This window comes from Eptatretus burgeri, chromosome 16 (assembly GCF_056783735.1).
Source record: "Eptatretus burgeri isolate ZD-2024b chromosome 16, Ebu_testis_v1, whole genome shotgun sequence".
In the NCBI taxonomy this organism is placed as follows: Eukaryota; Metazoa; Chordata; class Myxini; order Myxiniformes; family Myxinidae; genus Eptatretus; species Eptatretus burgeri.
This window is the reverse complement of record NC_140976.1, coordinates 33582291-33602894: the sequence shown is the minus strand read 5'-3', so window position 1 is coordinate 33602894 and position 20604 is coordinate 33582291. Positions and strand designations below refer to the sequence as shown.

General features: G+C 40.4%; 1 protein-coding gene and 1 pseudogene across 1 annotated transcript in view; one reads left to right on the top strand and one right to left on the bottom strand.

Moving 5' to 3' along the window:
• The window catches only part of LOC147010839 (transmembrane protein 132C-like), a 741813-nt gene that overhangs the window by 267819 nt on the left and 453390 nt on the right, over nucleotides 1–20604 (top strand). The gene's annotated exons all lie outside the window — the stretch shown is intronic.
• The window catches only part of LOC147010841 (uncharacterized), a 46791-nt pseudogene that overhangs the window by 15865 nt on the left and 10322 nt on the right, over nucleotides 1–20604 (bottom strand).

The window sequence follows — 20604 nt, the reverse complement described above, 5'->3', positions numbered from 1 at the left end:
CCTCTGAGTGCTTTCTAGATATGTCAACCTTGAGACATTATGACGTCATTTGGTGATGTTATGAGGCAAAAGCATATTTTTCATGGTTACTCTGTAGAACGATTCTCATCGGAATCTCTCGTAGGCAGATATTCCTCAAGGAGTCGCTCCTGGTGGATAGCAGCTCTGTTCACCTCAGTGTGACCTTAAAGAAGTCACACGTGGTCACCTTTTGGCAAGATACGGGTCACCCTGCGGGTGACATTGGTTTATTTGTTTGTTTGTTTGTCTATCTGCATCGAATTTTAGTGTTTTTTTTCTCCACAACCTCTTGTCAGATTCAGAGGAAATTTTCACCATTGGTTTGTGGACTTTGGACCTCTGTATCTCTGAAACTGCACCAAGGGAAAATTGAAACTTGGCAAATGGCAAGTACTCCTCATGAGGAATAAGTGTGATTTGTATGACATATAGGTGCCTTCGTTATGACGTCACAATTGCATATGTAGAACGCCACATCAGATCAATATGAAAAATTTTAATTGTCATCTCGGGATAAAAAGTTCCACAGAAAAAAAAAAAGATGATGTCATTGGTCACGTGACTTGGCCGCCATATTGTTTTAAACAAGAAAATCCCCAAAAATCTTCTTCTCTGAAGTGGCTGAACATATCAAGGCAAAACTTTACATGTGGAACTTTACATGCCTATCCATGTGGAACAAAATGTTCATACATATGATTTTCGTAGGCCACATGGTTTGATAGCCTCATTGGATTTACCCTAAAACCGATAAAAAAAAATCTTCTACAGAATGACTGGACAGATCGAGGGGAAACTTAACAAAAATGTTCCCTAAGCTGTGGGTGTACAAGTTTGTTAAGGAATAATTGAAAAATCACATGGTTTGGCAGCCATATTGGAATGAAGAACATATTAATTAATATTTTCTCTGGAAGCGCTTAATCAATCTGCATGAAACTTCACAATGATCATCTCGTAGTGATGGGGAATATATATTTTGAATTTGAACTTGATGAGATGCATGGTCTGGCGGCCAGAATTATTTTCTATATTTGATCGGGGTTCTTTTTATTTTATTTTATTTAAATAAGGCTCACTTAGCTGTGCCTGGATGGGTTTGAGGGTGGAGCAGTAGCAGCTGAAATGTGAGTGGTATAACTTGTAGACCCCTTCGGTGTTATCAGATAATATGATAGAGGGCAAAGTCACAATTTTTACAATGTGTGACAGGACATTGTGGCCACCCTGTACATGAATAAAAAAATTTTATTCAAAATTTTTACGATAAAAAATGTGTTAAATTGAGTGTTTAAATTGTCTGTTTAAGCCAAAAAGGTAATATTATAGGTGAAAATGATGACGTCCCCCCACCGAGCCCTATTCCATTACTGTATTTTTTACAGGAAAAATTTATTCAATTTAAGTCGCTCTTCTCAAGAACACAACCTAGACGTAAATCGAGGTATCCCTGTACTCGTATACGGAGTAGATCAGGAGGCAACAGTGCAAAATGACCAGCAGAGAGAGGGAAGGAACACCAACAGCAGAGCCAAAGGCCAAGATGGAAATAGGCGTGACAAACGATGGGTTTGGGGACGAATGGGGGAGGGGGAGAGCATGCATGGGGTGGACAAGACCGATACAGAAGGGAACTCTCATGAGGGAAAACTGGAAATTTGGAAGGAGGGGGGATTGGGGAGGGGTGATGTTTAATGAAGTATAGAAAAGATCAGATCATGGTTTTGGATCAGGCACAATCTGAGATGGTGGTGAATAGCAGTCCTTTGGGACTGAGGATAGGTACTTTCATTGTGTAAAATGAACCAAGGGACCAGTATGAACTGAGGATCGGTACTTTCATTGTGTAAAATGAACAAAGGTGCTAAATGAACAGAGGATCGGTATTTTCATTGTGTAAAATGAATCAATGAACAAATTTAACCCGTCGATGTGTTGCGATATCTTTGCCCTTAAGACTTATCACTTTGGAATTTGACACGACTCTATGGATTATTACAATAGGCGAATGCTGTTCAACTGTCTGTCTTTCTGTCTGTCACTCCTCCCCCTTCTCCCCCCTCCCCCCAACCCACATTTTCCTCTTGAAACATGAAAATACTCCCTGGAGAGAAAAAAATATAAAGTAAAAGTTGCTTCAAATTAATCCAAACCTACAAGAAAATTATAATATAAAAAACAAAGTTGACACAAGAAATTGCATCCTCAAGCATATAAAGTGCAGGTAGCGAAACCTTTCTAACCCAAAACTTCCCCAGTAGATGGATTGGATGTGGTGGGGCTGTCCCCTGGCCTCCACAGTCTCCCAATGTGATGCCCTTTGACTTCTTCTTGTCGGGGTATGTCAAGGATTATTTTCCAAACCTCTTTTGCTGACATCAAAACATGTTGTGTTTGGATAACCAATTGCATCAGCAGTGTGATGAGAGATATGTTGGCAAACACGTATATTGAAGTGGATTATAACTTGGATGTGCTATTTTCCACTAAAGGTGCAAATTTTGAGGTGTTTTGAAGAACAAAATAAACTTTATGAATTATTTGATACAATGCTATCTAAAAAAAACCCTATCATTTTATCTCTTTTCATTTGGTTGTAATAATTGTTTAAAACTGGAACAAGACTTTGTGGACAGCCTTACTTCGTTCTTAAGCCTAAAATTATCTTCATACTTGTCTAAAAGCCCATCAAAAATAACAGGTTGGAATTATTTTATTCTAAATATTCAAGGAGACTGGAAGATATGATGTTTGTAGCAAGAAGCATTATTTTAAAACACGACATGTACAAATGTGATCCTATTTTCTTTATCTTCTGGGAGTTTCATTTTGATGGTACAGCCTTGTGAGCATGCCAAATTCTGAAGCCTCAGTCTATCTGCAGTTGTGATTATATCTTCGTTATTTGTTAGACATCCTCTGGACATAAATGAACACTCGTTTTACTCTGCGAACGTTACACATCACGTACAGCAGATTTCACCTCCATGTGCCTTGTATTTATTGTTATTTTTAAAACGTTTCTGTACACCGCCCTTGAGGCTCAGTTTGAAAGTCACCATCTAAAATGCCAATGAAAGAGACATAATTACTCTTTTATGGAAAATGTTTTTCGAATTTTTAAATCATGAAAAATAGACCGTTGTGAACACACAGTCGTGTTGAAAGATTGGCCTTTAAAACCCTTCTTAAATCGTCCTTATGAATGAGGACAGACAAATACGCAAACACACAAATACACCCTGTGTTTTATATAGGTAGATAATCCATATAATAGTAAGTTTACCCAATCAATTTTTTTTGAATAAATTAACAAGTTGTAAAACTCCTTTTACTCTCTTATTTTCTTGAAGTGTGAGGTGCAACTCTAGACATTCCTCATTGAACTTCCCATTTTGAGCTCTTGCAACCAGCACAAGAATAAAAGGATTTCTTTTTTTTAATTTCAATTATCTCATGGTATTTTTTACCATGGGTTCCTGCGAGTTATAATTGCACTCCATTTTGTAGTTGAACTCTAGTACCTATAATGTACTATACTATAGTTGTACTGCAGTAAAATTGGATGGTATGATTCTCTACTGCTAAATTGGAAAAAATTTAGTTGGACTTCCTTTATACTGTTGTGGGCCGGGGGTCGGTGGCGAGAATGACCACTATGTGGGGAAAGCTATGTCGTCTCCACCAGATTCCCCGGAATTGTAGGCTGTCGCTCCGGATAATTCCGTGATGCGGCGGGTTGCTGAACCGACCGTGGTCACCAATATTTCAACCGCGTAGCGTAGGGTCTATTTGTCTATAACCAATTTACGTAATTAAATACGTGATTTTGACTAACGGGGAAACCATGCCCTCAGCACATCTTGCTCAAACCGGGTCACTCTACCAACTGCGGTAGAGTTACAACTACCGACTACCAACTCCGGTTCGGGTGCAGCTGAGTGGAAACTGCCAAAGCCGTGCCTGCTGGGATGAATGGATTATCGGGTATAAAACCCCGCCCAAACTCAGATCCGAACCATGCTGGACCAATTCAAGAAGGGACGGAAATGGACTGGGAACATTTCTGTGATGATTTATTTACAGTAAATGAAGACACAAAGCAAGACTTAATGCGAATATGCAAGCAAGGAATATTTACAATGATCCAAAAACACTTATTCAGTTCTACTTAAAGACGGGCCCACACGCAGACACACACAGAAATGAAAAGAAACCCAGAGTTATTTATTGGACCCTCGCAGCCGAGGAGAGAGAAGCTGGGGGTCAGAGTTCGGATGGGTACCTGGCCGTCAGGGAAAGGGGGTACTCCGTGCTGCAGCACCTGACAATGGTCGCTGGTTTGGTCCCCAGTCGCATGTGTGGGACTCGAGGTTCGTGGCGGAGCTCGGGTGGTGAATGGCTGAGGACCACGGAGGGGGGTCGATGTCGCTCTTTCCTTCCTTGTAGAGGGCTAGCAGAGACACGTTCGCCACCTCGACTACCTTCTGCTCAACCCTAGTGACGGCCCTCATAACAACCACTGTTTCCACCCCTTCGTAACCTCTTCGTAACAGCAAAAACCCCTTTCGTGACAATAAAAACCCACCAAAACTCTCCTCTCAGGGAGTGCTCGGGGATTTTTTTAACCTCCCTCAACGGGGAGGGGACCTTGGTGAAACACACCTCGCTGTCCGCATTTGATTGGACAGGGTCCTATGGCCCACCCTTCCAGGGCGGGGCCTTGGCCCCTGACGGGAAACCCCAGTCACTCTTCTACGTGGGTTCATACTTGACGAGTAACAGTGTCAACGTTGCAACGGCCCCTGCCGGGAAACCCCATCCATTCTTTCACGCGGGTTCATACTTGACGAGTAACAGTGTCAACGTTGCAAAAAGGTCGTCGTGAAAGAGTTACAACATTTGTGGAAGGAACGTTTGTGGAAGCGAGAAACCGGAACCACGAGATCTTGCCTTGGCACGTCAGAGTGCGAGAAGGCAGCTGGTTGGTCGTGGATCGTGATGGGCCGAGGGGTCATGCGGATGGGATGGTTGTTAGATGGCTTATTAGATGTAATAACCTAACTAAAAGAAATCGCAATGCAAGTCTTTGATTCTCCCACTAGACAAAAGGAAGGGGATCTGACTACACACATACTTAACGACATAACTGACTTTTGGGACATCTGTATGTTTAATGCATATGGTTTCCAGATCCATAACAATACGATAGTATACTCTATAAAATGGCAACACACTTCATTGCAATACAATACAACTATTGATCACTACAGTACCACTGTAGACATATATTTTTGTGAACGAAGGTACCACTATAATCTTACTTCACCTCACTACAGTATCACTGCATATTCACTCACCTCACTACACTACTTTTTTACCACCTAAAATCTCCCCAAGCACAGCCCCAGTCCAACCACCAATTTTCAACTCATTCTGTCCAGCGGTTTCAGAGTGCATACAAGTCAAACCACAAACAAATAAATCCACAAGTTCAATTTTATATACTGCAGTATGATGCCATATTATTTTCATGTGTTCTTACTGCAGTCAAAAGTCGACTCCAGTCACAACAAAACTTGTTTAGCAGTGCATAACTATGGTTAAGCATTACAACAAGTTACTTTATTTAATGTAGAGTTACTAGGATCTTACGACTGTGTCGCTCTTGCCTGGGTGGAGACTTCTTTGATAAATGGAATTTTGTATTTGCTGGGAAAGAGCTGTGCTCAGGCTGTCGTGAAGAGAACCTGTCAATACGCAACTTTTTAAAAGACGTATGAATGCTGACATGGCCTTTTGCGGATGCGCTGTGTGCGTTTCCAGTGACTCGGTTCTGCTCACTGGGCACATTTAACCTGCCGTTGCTCGCACAAAATCTGTGATTCAAATCGTCTTTTAAACCTAATTTTCAGCATTGATGAGAGAGTGGCAATTTCAAAATGGTTAACCATAATTGTTTGGTTCCTAAATGCAGATAGGACTCGCAGAAATAAAGGAAATACGAGAAATATCCGTGGATAAGGGGTGTTGAGTTCCAATAATTTCCTGTTTGTACAAGTGAGCGGTGGCAGTGGATATAACACACATGCACACATATGGATGGACGCTTCTCTTTTTACCAATAGATGCAAAAATCCAAAATAATTTCTCTTGTGGCTCCATAATAAAAGAAAAACATGAACATCTCAAAACAGCTGTTCACCACCATCTCTTATCTTCCCCCATCCAAAACCATGATATTTTCTACCCCCATTATTCCACCTCAAACCCATCTCCTTCAAATTCCCTGCTTTCCTTCAAGAATGTCCCTGGAGTGTAAGGACCTAAAATGCCCTGTAGTGTCCACTTGTGTACTCCGTGTACCCCGCCCTGTCCATCTCCCATCCACAGATCTCCTCATGTCTTTGTTCCCCACTGTTTTCTGCTTCCCTCTCCCACTCCTCTTGTCTCCTGCTCCCCTTGTTCTGTGTGTTAGCTCTTGTATGAGCCTTGACATTGTATTAAAAAATATATATATATATATATATATATATATATATATATATATATATATATATATATATATATATATATATATATATATATATAGATAGATACGAGGTCCGTCTAAAAAGTAATGGGACTGACTTCACAGAAATTTTATTCCAAAAAATATATTGAAATCACAGCTTGTCCCCTTCAAAATAGTTTACCTCCAGTCTCACACACTTGTCCATCCTCTTCTTCAATGCTTCGATGCACCCCCGGAAGGCTTCTTCTGGAATCCTCCGGAGCTCCGTCGTCACAGCCCTTTTGATGGCCTCCACATCAGGAAATCGGGTCCCCTTGATCACCCCCTTGAGCTTGGGGAATAGGAAAAACCACAAGGGTCCAAGTCTGGCGAATACGGGGGTTGCTCCAGAATTGGCACGTTTCTCTCCTCCAGAAACTGTCCGATGCTCAGGGCATTGTGAGCAGGACGTTGTCATGGTGGAGCACCCAGGCGTTGTTCGCCCACAGATCCCTCCTCTTGTCCCGGACTGATCTCATGAGGCGCCGGAGGATCTCCTTGTACATGTATTGATTCATTGTTTGACCCTGTGGTATAAAGTCGAAGTGGACGATGCCCTTGATGTCAAAAAACGTGATGAGCATCAACTTGACCTTTGACTTCGACATCCTTGCTTTATATGGTCTTGGTGATGCCGGACTTTTTCACTGACGACTCTGCCGTTTGGTCTCGGGATCCTATTCAGATATCCACGATTCATCACCAGTAATGACTCTCCCGAGCAGGTCTTGATCGTCCTCGAGGCGCTCGATAATGTCTTGACAGACAGTGACTCTTTGCTGTTTCTGGTCCTCAGACAACAACTTGGGGACCATCTTTGCGCACACCTTGTGCATTTTGAGATTTTCAGTAATGATGCTCCAGACAGTGTCCTTGTTGATGGAACGTTCCTCAGCAATCATCTGCTCCATGAGTCGATGATCTGCACGCACCATCTGCTTCACATGCTCGATGTTGTCTGCCGTTCTGCTCGTTGAAGGTCTTCCAGACCGTGGATCGTCTTCAATCTCATCCCTCTTTGAACCTCTTGTGCCATTCAAATGCACGTGTACATGACATCCTCTCTTCCCCGTAGACTTGCTGCAGTGTGGTGAAGGATTCAGAAGGTGTTTTGCCACGCTTGGCAAGAAACTTCAGATTGGCTCTCTGTTCATGACTCATAGCGCAACGGCTCAGACAAGACAACGTGTAAAGCACAACCTGTAAAAAATGACACAATGAGCGCAGTCACCCATCACCAATCATATATATTGCTGGAATCTTGCAAAAGACTGTGATGCAACCCGTTCATTCAAGTTGTGTAAGTTGAGCACACAGCAGGCTCTCCCGTTACTTTTTAGATGGATCTCGTATATATATATATATATATATATATATATATATATATATATATATATATATATATATATATATATATATATATATATATATATATATATATATATATATATATATATATATATATATATATATATATATATATATATATATACACATATATATATATATATATATATATATATATATATATATATATATATATATATATATATATATATATATATATATATATATATATATATATATATATATATATATATATATATATATATATATATATATCAGCCCCTGCAGCTCCCACGCCTACCTGCCATTGCAGGTAGGAGTGGGAGCTGTACCCTTCTCTCCGCTCTCTCCTCCCAAATGTGATTATTAACAAATATCATCATTTTAAACTGACCCTGTGCATTGAACCCTGTGCTTTGACAAGCCCCAGATATGACCTTACCATTGGTGTTAAGAAGCAACCAAACCAGATACAGTGTATCCCTATGGGTGATCTGCCTGAATGTTGGGAATGACAGTATCTGCTTTCCAAGAGCAGATGTCCATTAAATAAATCACCAAGCCTGCCATGTTGACAGGAGGTAATCCTACAAGGTTCAAAGTCCACTCATTGGCAGCGATGGTTGAAGGTTTGGGTGGAATGCACCCATCGCCAACCTTCAGGCTTTGCACCGGTCCACATCCTCAGGAGTTTGCAATATGAGGAGATACAAGCTATCAGCTATTTGGGAAAGTTCAAAAAGTTATCCAACTCTTTCATTGTGGAGAAGCACATCGCTTTATAGGCATTACGTTTCCAAGTGTTTTCAACTTCTTTTAGAAGCTTTGTAGGCAATTTTAGGGAACAAAACCAAACCTTACACACGATATACGTTCGACTGCACTGATGACCCCCATTGCTAGATTAATATGAGATTTCACAATCTCATAAGCATTGTCATCCATTCAAAAGAAGATTAATGTAAATTTGCTCAATTGCCTCGCGAAAAGAACTGCAAAATTTCAGCAGGAGCATGGCTTGTAGGTAAAACTGGACAGAGATTCACTCTCTTTATTACTGAAAATTTAAACTTAAGTCGAACATTTCTGACAATAGATGTTTATCTTACTCGATATCTATAACAAGGCTGTTTTCATAGGAAGTTTTTCTTCCCAACAAATATCTGTGCCAGTGCCAAAGCTTGAAAGGCGATGGTTGACGCATCTGTTTCCAAAGTGATGAATACAGTCCAAGTACAGATGACAATTAAGAAGGAACATTCAATTGTGCTGCATTCTCTGCTCCTGGTGCAGGTATTTTAAGGCGCTCCTTTTGCATGGACAATGCTAATGGCAGAAGCCTTATTTCGGAGAATACATTCAGAACGTATCTTACAACTAAGCTTCTTTAGTTGTACATCGCTCCTTCCCAATACAATATCCAGGTGATGCATGACGTCATCGCCGGGTTCTGCAACTGCATGACGTCATCGCCGGGTTCTGCAACTGCATGACGTCATCGCCAGGCACCGAAGGAAGGGAGTACTCAGTTTTTACTCCGTTTGTTTGTTTTCTTTCTTGTTTTCTTGTTTGTTTGTCCAGGCAGTAGCTCAGCCATCCTTTGAGCAAGGAAGCTGAAATTTGGGGACAAAAGTGAAGATGTGCTTTGGCAAAAACATTTTTCATTTTTTGATTTATCAATTAATTGATTAATTTCTTAATTATTATGGATTTATTAATTACTTATTTATTTTACTTTTCATCCTGGCAATATCTCAGGCACCTTTTGAGAGAGGAAGCTGATATTTGACATGACAGTGACCAAGTAATTTAGCTATAAAAGTATTTTTGATCAATTGATTAATCAATTAATTGATTATTTACTTAATTATTATCGATTTATTAACTACTTATTTATTTTATTTCTCATCCTGGCAACATCTCAGGCACCTTTTGAGCTGGGAAGCTGATATATGGACATGATAGTGACCAAGTGATTTGGCTACAGAGTATTTTTGATTTATTGATTCATCAAATAATCAATTTTTTTCTTTCTTGCTTCCCAAGAGAGATCTCAGGCATTCTTTGAGCGAGGAAGCCGAAACTTAGGGACAAAAGTGAAGATGTTCTTTGGCAAAAATGTTTTCTTTTTTTCATTAATTACTTAATTATTAGCGATTTATTAATTATTTATTTGTTTTTATTTCTCATCTGAGAAATATCTCAGGCACCTTTTGAGCATGGAAGCTGATATTTGGACACAACAGTGAACAAGTGATTTGGCAGAAAGGGTATTTTTCATTTAATTTATTAATAAATTAATTGATTAATTATTTTCTTTCTTGTTTGTCCGGGTGATATCTTGGCCATCCTTTGAGCAAGGAAGCTGAAATTTGGGGCCAAAAGTAAAGATGTGCTTTGGCGAAAAAAAAAAAAGTATTTCTTATTTCTTGAAAAATCAAATTTTTTATTAATTACATAATTGTTATCAATTTATTAATTACTCATTTATTTTCTTTCTCATATGGGCAATATCTCAGGCAACTTGCACAGTGTATTTTTGGTTTATTAGTTAATTAATTAATTATTTAATTTTTCAATTTATTACTTCATTTTCAAAGAGTTAAAGATTCAGATGAAACAGTGCTGGTTTAGGTATGCTATCAGCCAATTGATTAATAAATTATTTTACTATTATTATTTATTTATTTTAACTGAACTGCATGTTCCCTCCTTCCTCTATGCATGCACTCATGGCGTTTAAATGCCATGATGCATCGATCGGGTCCGAAGGGCCATATGTATTTTGGTTTATATATATATATATATATATATATATATATATATATATATATATATATATATATATATATATATATATATATATATATATATATATATATATATATATATATATATGCCTGGTGTTGGCTTAATGGCTAGGGTGATGAGCTTGGGATCCTCGAATCCTGAAAATTCAAATCCCACTTGGCTGTTGAATGAATTTCCAGGTGGGGTTGACTCTGCCTGTCATTTTTCTGACGTCAGCAAAATGAGTGTCAGCTTGCTGGTATCCTGTGTCGGAATGTCAACCCATCCAGGATTGTGCCCAATAGCCAAGGATACTGCTTTGGCAGAACCAATGCTCTGCACAGTGAATGGTCCCCATCTGTGGAAATTGAGAATCTGTGGAAGGACTTGAAGATTGCTTTTCACCGACACTCCCCATCCAACTTGACAGAGCTTGAGCAAATCTACAAGGAAGAATGGGAGAAATTCCCCAAACCCAGATGGCCAAAGCTGATACAGACATACCCAAGAAAACTTGAAGCTATAATCACTGTCAAAGGCGCTTCGACAAAATATTAACTCGTGGGTTGAATACTTATTGATGTAAGACATTTCAGCTTTTCATTTTGAATTTTTTTTATTTTATTTCTGAAAACATCTTTTCACTTTGTCATTATGGATGGGGTATTTTGTGTCGATCGGTGACAATTTGTTTTTATTTAATCCATTTTAAATTCAGGCTGTAACACGATAAAACATAAAAAGTCCAGGGGTGTGGATACTTTCTGAAGGCACTGGATATTATATACACACACACACACACACACACACACACACACACACACACACACACACACACACACACACACACACACACACACACACACACACGAAAAGTGGGTACTCCAAGGACTAGAATGCTTCCCAAAGCACCTTGCTCCAGTCACCTGAAGTGCCCAATGTGGTTATAAAATGAACAAATGAGAGAAGGAAGGAGGGAATAACACGGCATCACATGCAAGCCTTGCTGTTCCCTCCTTCCGTCTTTTATTTGTCCATTTTGCAATGCGTGGACTTGCAGAACATCCACGCATTGTATAATGTGACATTAAGTCCTCAACTCCCCCCCCCCCCACCAACAACCCCAAGTCATGAACTCCCCCCCACCCCCAACCCAAACCCTAAGTCCACTCCCTCCCTAACCTCACCCCCTCCTACCAAAAGTCCTAAACCTCTGTACCCCCAGAAAGCCTCAAATTCCCTCTCCCCCTAGCAGCTCTGTCCCATATTTGCTCTCCCATCCCCTCTCAACCCCAACTCTCTGTTTGCTTATGTCCAGGCAATTTTATTTATTGTTCTTATTTTTATTATTTATTTCTCATTTTAGGTGTTGCAGAAACTGTTGACATCATGAAGACAATGTTTGCCTCATTGCCTGATAAATCTTCAGTTGCCTCTGTGTTTGTGAGAACAACTCATGTGATGTGTGTACACTTTAAAAACAAACTCACAAGTTGTTTAGATAGTCAGCAAAATATATAATCATCCCAAGCCGATTACACTGACACGGTTTACCATGAAAACACAGATCTTCACCGTTTGTGGTTTTTCACACGAGGATTGAGCGAAACCAACAAATTTGACCTGCTTCCTTTGAGAAACAAATAAACAAAATAAAAACAACATTATCTGTCATGTACTTTCAAGGAAATTCGATTGCAATGGGAAAGTAGCTTTGGAAAGACATTTCGAGTAAACCCTGTTGTGCAAAGTTGAACAAAGAATTGAAAATGCCGACAGGTTTCAATGTTAGCATTTCATACTGTGCAACTGTGCCAATTGTTTTGGGGGAAGAATCATCTTGTACTCAAACACAATATCACTTTGCAATCTGGAAAGACAACTTGGTTCATTTTAAAGGCATCTTGGGATTGAATTTTTGGTGTGGCCCGTCAGTGCTTGTGCGATGGAATGGAGGCCGGTTATAATTACTTGAGTGTTGGCCGAGATCCCTATTGCCAGGTGCTGCTGACTCCGAGAAACAACAATTTGCACCGACAGCCATTGTCACACCACCACTTCCTCACAAGGCTAAGCCCTTGCTCCCCTCACACAGCAGAAAAAAAAAAATTACAGCAATTCCACATCTGCTCCATTAGCCTGCCAGCTGCACAGCTTCTGAGGTTGTATGTGGAGCACAGTTAAATGAGGAGATAATAATGACTTTGGCACAGTCAATATTTACTACTCTGTGACATTCTGCGGGAAGCAGGCCATTCGTTTGCCATTTGTGCGCATTATGCTGTGGTAGTGGGTTCGGGTGGCATTCCAGAAAATGATGCCAGTGTTGTATCTCAATATCTTCTTTTCAACACAACTGAAGAAATCAAGTACCTTGTGGTGTCGCGTGAAAAGTTATTGATAAGGCTGGAAAGTGTGTCCGGATGTTAATCCCTTGAAGTTGGGAAGTGTGTGGGTGATGGTGATGGCAATGTTCAGAGATGCATGTCCTATATCATCAAATTGATGCAGTGAGATTGGAGCTTTGGGTGTTTTGTGATGAAAACCGATTGACCGATTTCTGTCGGTAAGAGATCGTGCCAATCTTCCAAAACATTATTTCAGTTTGTTATGATATAACTTTCATGCATAACTGATCATAGCAATCATGAACCACAGATACTCCTTTCTTATTTTTGGTTTCAAAATACAGGCTGATGGAAGAAGTAAGTGATGAAGAAACGGGGGTCAATTGGCAATACACTGGTATTCAGACATGGTGGAGCAACAGGCTGAAACAAGAAGTAAGGTATTAATTAGCAGGAAGATGAAAGAGAGAGCGTGTGAGGAAATATTCTGCTGCTAAGAGTAGTGCGCTGAAAAGGGGTTAATAGCATGAAGAAACAAAATATCGGAAACGGATAAGGGTGGGGGGATGACATGAGATGATGGTGCACCCCCAACTTGAGGCCCTGGAGGGAAGAGTGGGGTTTAATTGACTCAATAAGATGGTTCCACAAGGTGAGAAAAGAATATCAAAGGAATGGAAGTGGGCATTTTAGCCTGGATTTTGTCGAAAGGTGACGCCATTGTTGTGAAGTCGCTTGTACTCACAGTGCCCTGGGAAGTGACGGCACTTACCCCAAGCTCAGTGGCTGTTTGTCTCATCTAACAGTCCTGTGTTGTCTCGTGTATTCCTTGTGTTTAAGGTGTGTGTGGCAGCTCCACTATGAACTTTATATCCTGTTTTTTTTTTTAAGGAGTGGAAGTGGTTATTAAGCCTGAATTTTACCACTTTCATTAGGAGGGGATTACTTGACAAATAAAGGCTTCCTCGAGGGAGTGGGAAGGTTCAAAGGGCTGGAAGATGAGAATGAGCAAGACCAATTACTTCTGTAATTCTTACTGACAACTTACTAAGTGGCAGATCATTGACATTTCATAGGTCACATTAACAAACAAAAGACACCATCCAAGAATTGCCGCTTCCATTTGTGGAAACCATGTAATACCAAAAACAAAGATTTTGAAAAACGCAAAATAATCAGGTTTGTGAAACAAAAAATATATATATAAACACAAACAAAAAAGTATAGCAAGACAGGCGGGGAGAGTCAACTTCAACCCAACAGGAACTGAGACAAGGACAGTCATTTTACCACCATCATGTCCATCAGTTTGGAAACTGGAGGCACATTAATGTGTCTGGAAGCATTTTTGTTTTTTCTTTGAAGAATCAAACGACAGCCATCATGAGAGACCGAAAATGCAGCTGTAATTGAAAAACTGAATGCATGTTCTCAGTCTCAGAATGCAGGTATTGGTCATGAGGATTCATTTTCCTCAAATAAACAAGGAAAAAAGACATAAAATGGCATAGCCCCCATTGTTTCGTAATTTTGCTGCATGCGGTTAAAGGGCTAGCCCATATTTACATACAACTAAAATGGCTACCAGTCTACCAGTAGGCCATCGTTGATCAAATCGAAAAAATAAAGTGAGGTGCACATGGATGCCATCATGTACTGTGTTTGTGCCAAGTTTGAATAAAATCAGACCATGCATGTCTGAGGAATGGTTGGTGACACATTTAAGTTACAAAATGGCCACCAGTCGGCCATCTTGGATCTGATCTCCAAAACAAATGAAGTGCATGTGTAAGCCATCATTCATTATCTGTGTTCCAAGTTTGAACAACATCGGTAAATGCATGTCTGAGAAATGGTTGAGGACGTGTACTTGGCACCGGGTTATTTTACAACTAAAATGGTGGCCAGTCGGCCATCTTTGATTGCATCGTGAAGCAATATGATGTGCATATGTATTCCATCATTTGATGTCTTTGTGAACAGTATGAATAAAATTGATCCATACATGGCCGATATATGATTGCGGACACACACGAAAATTGAGACCAAATCCATTATCCAATTTAAATCAATACCAGGTGGGGTCGACTCTGCCTTTCATCCTGCTGAGGTCGGCAAAAATGAGTGCCAGCATGCTGGTATACTGTGTCAGAGTGGTGACCCGTCCTGGATTGTGTCCAATAGCCAAGGAGACTGCTTAGGCAGCACCAATGCTCTGCACAGAGTGTGGTCCCAATGGATGGTTGGATGGATGGATGTTGCAGAGGAGGCCCAAGTTAGCTCAAGAACTTCCATGTGGTACCTTCATCAACTGGGCTACTATGGAAAAGCAGCAAGGAGAAAACCTCTTCTTAGACCAGCCAACATTCACAGGAGAAATTAATGGGCTGATGAGATGGCCAACAGACCCTTGGAGTTTTGGCAAACTATCATTTTTTTCATATGAGTCTCAATTTTTCTTAATTTTCTGACAGTGGAAGTGTATGGTCTGGAGACTTCCCAGTCAGGAGTTTTCTTTGAACTGATTGCAGCCAATTTTCAAACAAGGTGGTTTTTCAGTGATGGTGTACGGAGCAAGCTGAAGTGCTGGTTGGTCAAAGCTTGTGGAGTGTGTTGGCAACATCAACTCTACGACGCACATTTCTATCCTTGAGGATGGACATCTCCTTGTCTTCTCCACTGGTCACGTGGTCAAATACAACACTCTGTTCATGGAAGATGGAGCTCCATGCCAGACTGCAAAAAAGACCAAAGAATGGCAGGACAGAAATGGGATCAAGCCACTTCCATGGCCAAGTCAGTCTCCTGACATGAATCCCATTGAACACCTCTGGGCCATATTGGATCGAGCTGTGCGGAAAAAGTCCAGGAAACCAACATCACGGGCAGAATTGGCGAACCCTTTGCATGAAGCTGGCAGATATCCCACAAGAGAAAATTTCGGAACTCATTACTTCTATGCCTGAAAGAGTAAAAGCATTGAAATCTGCAAATGGCAATTCTACAAAATACTCGTTTATGTATTGAAATGGATCAAATCTACTTCAAATGTTCGATAATTAAATTATTTTAAAATCATGGTGTCTATTTACTTCTGTCACGTCTCTGTACTCTTTGATGATAAATGGTCTGCCGGTTGTTTTGAGTCCAAACTATCAACAGAGGATCGAGACACTCAAAACAAGTCGTGAATACTTCATGGCTAGAATTAATCCCGGACAGGTCGTACGCCATCACAGAGGGGTGTAAATCAACCGTGGGAACCAAACGCACACCAGTGATGGCATTGCTGCAAGGTTCCCCCCACTAAGGAACCAAACGGCTCAACAATAAGTGGATGCTCGATTCTTTTTATAGTCACATCTTTTATTCCGATATAATTTGTGCAGTCACGAAAAGAGACAATCCAACAATGCACCTTGGATTCGGTGAGACCACCTCTTGACTGATCTTATTGTCAAGCATGTATTCTGACTGATCATCTCCATTGTTGAATATGAAAGTCATTTGCTCGATTATTTTTCTTTGTCTGAACCGGATTCCCAGAAAGGATCTGAACAACCATTCATCAGCTGACAGTCGAGTTCCATTCAGATAAACACTCAGTAACACTAGTATTGATCTGCTGAAGATTGCTTTCAGTGACGATGCGGCGAACAGTGTCCACTAAATGGCATCCATGCATTCGGTTGAATGGTGTTTGATTTTGTTTGTCCGAATACCATTTGACTGCATTCAACTGAACAGTCGTTATTGTTTGGCTGAAGAGCATTCGGCTGATAGTTAACATGTCTCTCTAAGCTGCCATGCAGAATTTAGCTATGTCGATTTTGCTTCCTTCTGTTGCACTCAGTAAGTCACCGTTCCGATAACTTCTTGCTGTGCCAAATGCAATCCCGGCTTTGCTGTTACGCTGTATATTCACCTGTTTTTGGTGAACCTTGTGGTTCATTGCAATCGATAAGAGACTCGCTGTGCTTTGCTTGCCTTCTGCTTGGTGCACAATCAGTTTCTAAGTGGAAGCAAAAGTAACTGTTAAGGGCTTGGTTGCTGGAGAAGATTCTGGCCACCGTCGTGAGGATAACAGCAGAGCAGGCTATCCGTTGCATTATCAGAAACGATGCGCACCGTCACTTGCATCTCGGCTAGACAGACAATATCCCCATTTTCATTTCCTTCTCTTCTCCAGCTGAATTTCTGGGGGGGGTTATCGCTATCTCCATACTTTTTGCCTGGTTGTTTATCTCTTTTCGTTTTTGTTTATGTTGCATGAAAATATCAGTTTTGGATGTGCCTTGTAACATGCCTCTTGTAAACATATACAAGCACCGGCTGGTTATCACGAACCGATCAGAAAGCTATTTATTTTCCAACTCTCACTATCTTCCAACTTGTTTTTTATTCACTTGAGCAGTTGTCCTTTTCCCCCCAGATTTCTGCACATTTGTGAATGTTAATTTAATTAATTAATTATTTTCCCAAAGGAGTAGTCTTCACTGCCTTCCTGGACAGTTTCAACATGGCAGCCACTCAAAGATGTACAAAGTGCTTGAGCTTTCAGTGTTCGAGTCCGTCGTGAATTCACTTTGATCTGTTTGCGTATCCTTGTTGTGAAGTGAATGACATTCTCCGATGCATCACATAATATACTTACTAAATTAGTAGGAACTCCAGGTGACCCAATGTAATCCCAAACACGTTAATAGAAGTAGATTCTGTCACTTATTTTGGATCCTTTAATTTTGGACAATGTATATTTCTTTTAGATACTCGAAGTCACAGGAGGCATTATGTTTTCGGGTTGTTTGTCCGCCCTTCCATCCATCCGTCCATGCCAGATGTCGAGATGTCGACAGATAGCCGTACATACTGTACATCCATCCGTGCTAATTTTCTCTGTTTTCACTGCAACCACTAATCCAATTCACTCAAAATTTTCACCAGAGGTGCGACTCGTCGTGTAGAATGTTGTCGTGATAATTATGTCGTCAGTCATGTCGTGTGACAGCCATGTTGGGAAAAAAGGAAAAACTTTGGACCTCTGTATCTCAGAACCTGCTCCATGGGAAAAAAAATTCAACTTGGCACACGTCATATCCTCCCCGTGGGGAAAAAGTGCGAATTTTTTTTTTAATGATGTCATAGGTGACTTCATTTTGATGTCATCATTGCATATGTCGAACGCTTTATCCGATCAGTGTGAAATTTTTTGAGAGTCATCTCGGGCTAAATTGTATGGGGGGGAAATTTGATGACATCATAAGTCATGTGGTTCGGCAGGCATATTGTTTTTGTTTTTTTTACATAGAAACCTTCAAAAATCTTCTTCTACGAAATGGCTGAATAGATTGAAGCAAAACTTTGCAGGTATGATCGGTATCCATGCGGAATAAAAAGTTCTCAAACTATGATGTCATAGATCACATGGTTTGGCAGCTATAAGTTTTTGAAGAATAAACCTTTAAAAGTCATCTTCTCCAGAACGGCTTGACAGATCGAGGGGAAAACTTCACCCACATGTTTCCCACATGTTCCACATGGTAAATAGTATCCTTGGGGATACCAGGATGGTCACGAATAGCTAATAGGTCACATAGTCTGGTGGCCATATTGGATTGAACAAAAATCTTTTCAAAAATTCTTTCTCTTGAACCACTTCATCAATTGACGTGAAACGTCGCATTTATGATCTAGTGGTCATGATGAATATATATATTTTAAATTTCAACCTGATCGGACATGTGGTCGGGCAGCCAGAATTATTTAATATTTTGAATCCTGGTTCAGGGATTTAAATCAAATTTGGTACAAGTATGAATAATGATGTAATCACGTGGGCAGAGGCATGCCTGGCAATGTCAGAAAATTGAAGAATAGCCATCTAGTTTCTCCTGTATCTCTTTTGGAACTCGGCAAATTTGTCTTCAACATTTACTGACAAATTTTCTCTCCATTTGTTCTGTGTGCAGTAACATATAATTGATGTTGCATACACTATTTCCATGCACCTTTTATGTCTGCAATGTCCATGCTAAGGCCTGTTGCAGCATGGCTCATGTAGCCAACTATATGCCCAATAATGTGCTCCTGTGGCTGAAAGTCAAGCTGTATATTGGTATATGGGTGACAAATGCAATTGCTGGTAATCATTTTTATTTGGTGATGATTCTGATGGGGCTCATGGAGGTTTGTTTGGTTTACAGTGTGCTGCTCTTTTCACACTTTACTTGGAATGCATTTGATCAAACCTGACCACAAAAGGTGAGATTAAACCTAGAAGGATTCGTAAATGACCAATCCCTGAATCCCTGGATCATGTAGAGGTTGTAAAGGGCAATGTCTGGTGTATTCCGCTTGCTCACAAGTGCAAACAGGGCACACACCTGGCAGAAGCCATCATGAACAATGTGCTATTGATGTCCCATAACTGCCAAGTTGCCTTATTGATGTGCACACACGAGCGTTCTGAGAGGAAGTTTGTTTTGCCTAATGTGCTTGAATGGATACTGTTCAACTGGATAAGCACAGCCTTACTCACATACTTGACCAATTGCTTCACCACAGTTAGTATCGTTTATTTGCTTTATGTCTTATTTCTCTTTCCCTCTGTCCTCCTTATTTCTTCCGATCTTATTTTTCTTGGTGCTCTTCTCCATTCCATTAACGGTTCAATGAATGTTGAACATGTGCTTCACATCGCTAAGTGGCAACAGCAAACAAACTTTCAAATAATAGTGTCCGAAAGCATTTTATATGGCAATACATTGCATTCTAGAGGGTATGGACTATGCCATGGTGGTTTGTGTCCCCTCCGATGGTTGCAGTTTTAGTGGTGCAGTCCTTTGGGGTATTGAGTCAGGTGCGGGCTATGGACGCATTGACCATTCATCATTACAGGAATGAGCAGCAAGTGGTGGAAAAACCATGGACAGGAGGGCAAATATATACGGGCGTGTTGTTCAGCAACCGTTGCACCTGGAATGCCAATTGGACTGTTTGCTCGACGGGAGTGATCTCAGGGCACATGTGTGCTGCTGCATACAGAATAGCATGCACACTTGCCCAATATCTGCAATTTGTACCCTGCATCTTGTCCACCATCAGGATGGTGTGTGTGTGTGTGTGTGTGTGTGTGTGTGTGTGTGTGTGTGTGTGTGTGTGTGTGTGTGTGTGTGTGTGTGTGTGTGTGTGTGTGTGTGTGTGTGTGTGTGTGTGTGTGTGTGTACACATCCATCCATATATGCTATTCCTTTCACGCCATGATATGCTATTAGCATGTATGGACAGCTATCGAGGTAGTTTCATTTGCCAAAGGAGCACTGTCATGGACGGGTCGCCACTCCGACGCAGGATATGTGTGTATATGTATATATGTATATATATATATATATATATATATATATATATATATATATATATATATATATATATATATATATATATATATATATATATATATATATATATATTTAACAGTGATTACAAGTGATGCTAAAATATAGCTTAACCGGCATTTGCTTCAGCATTATTTCCGATTCGAGGGGA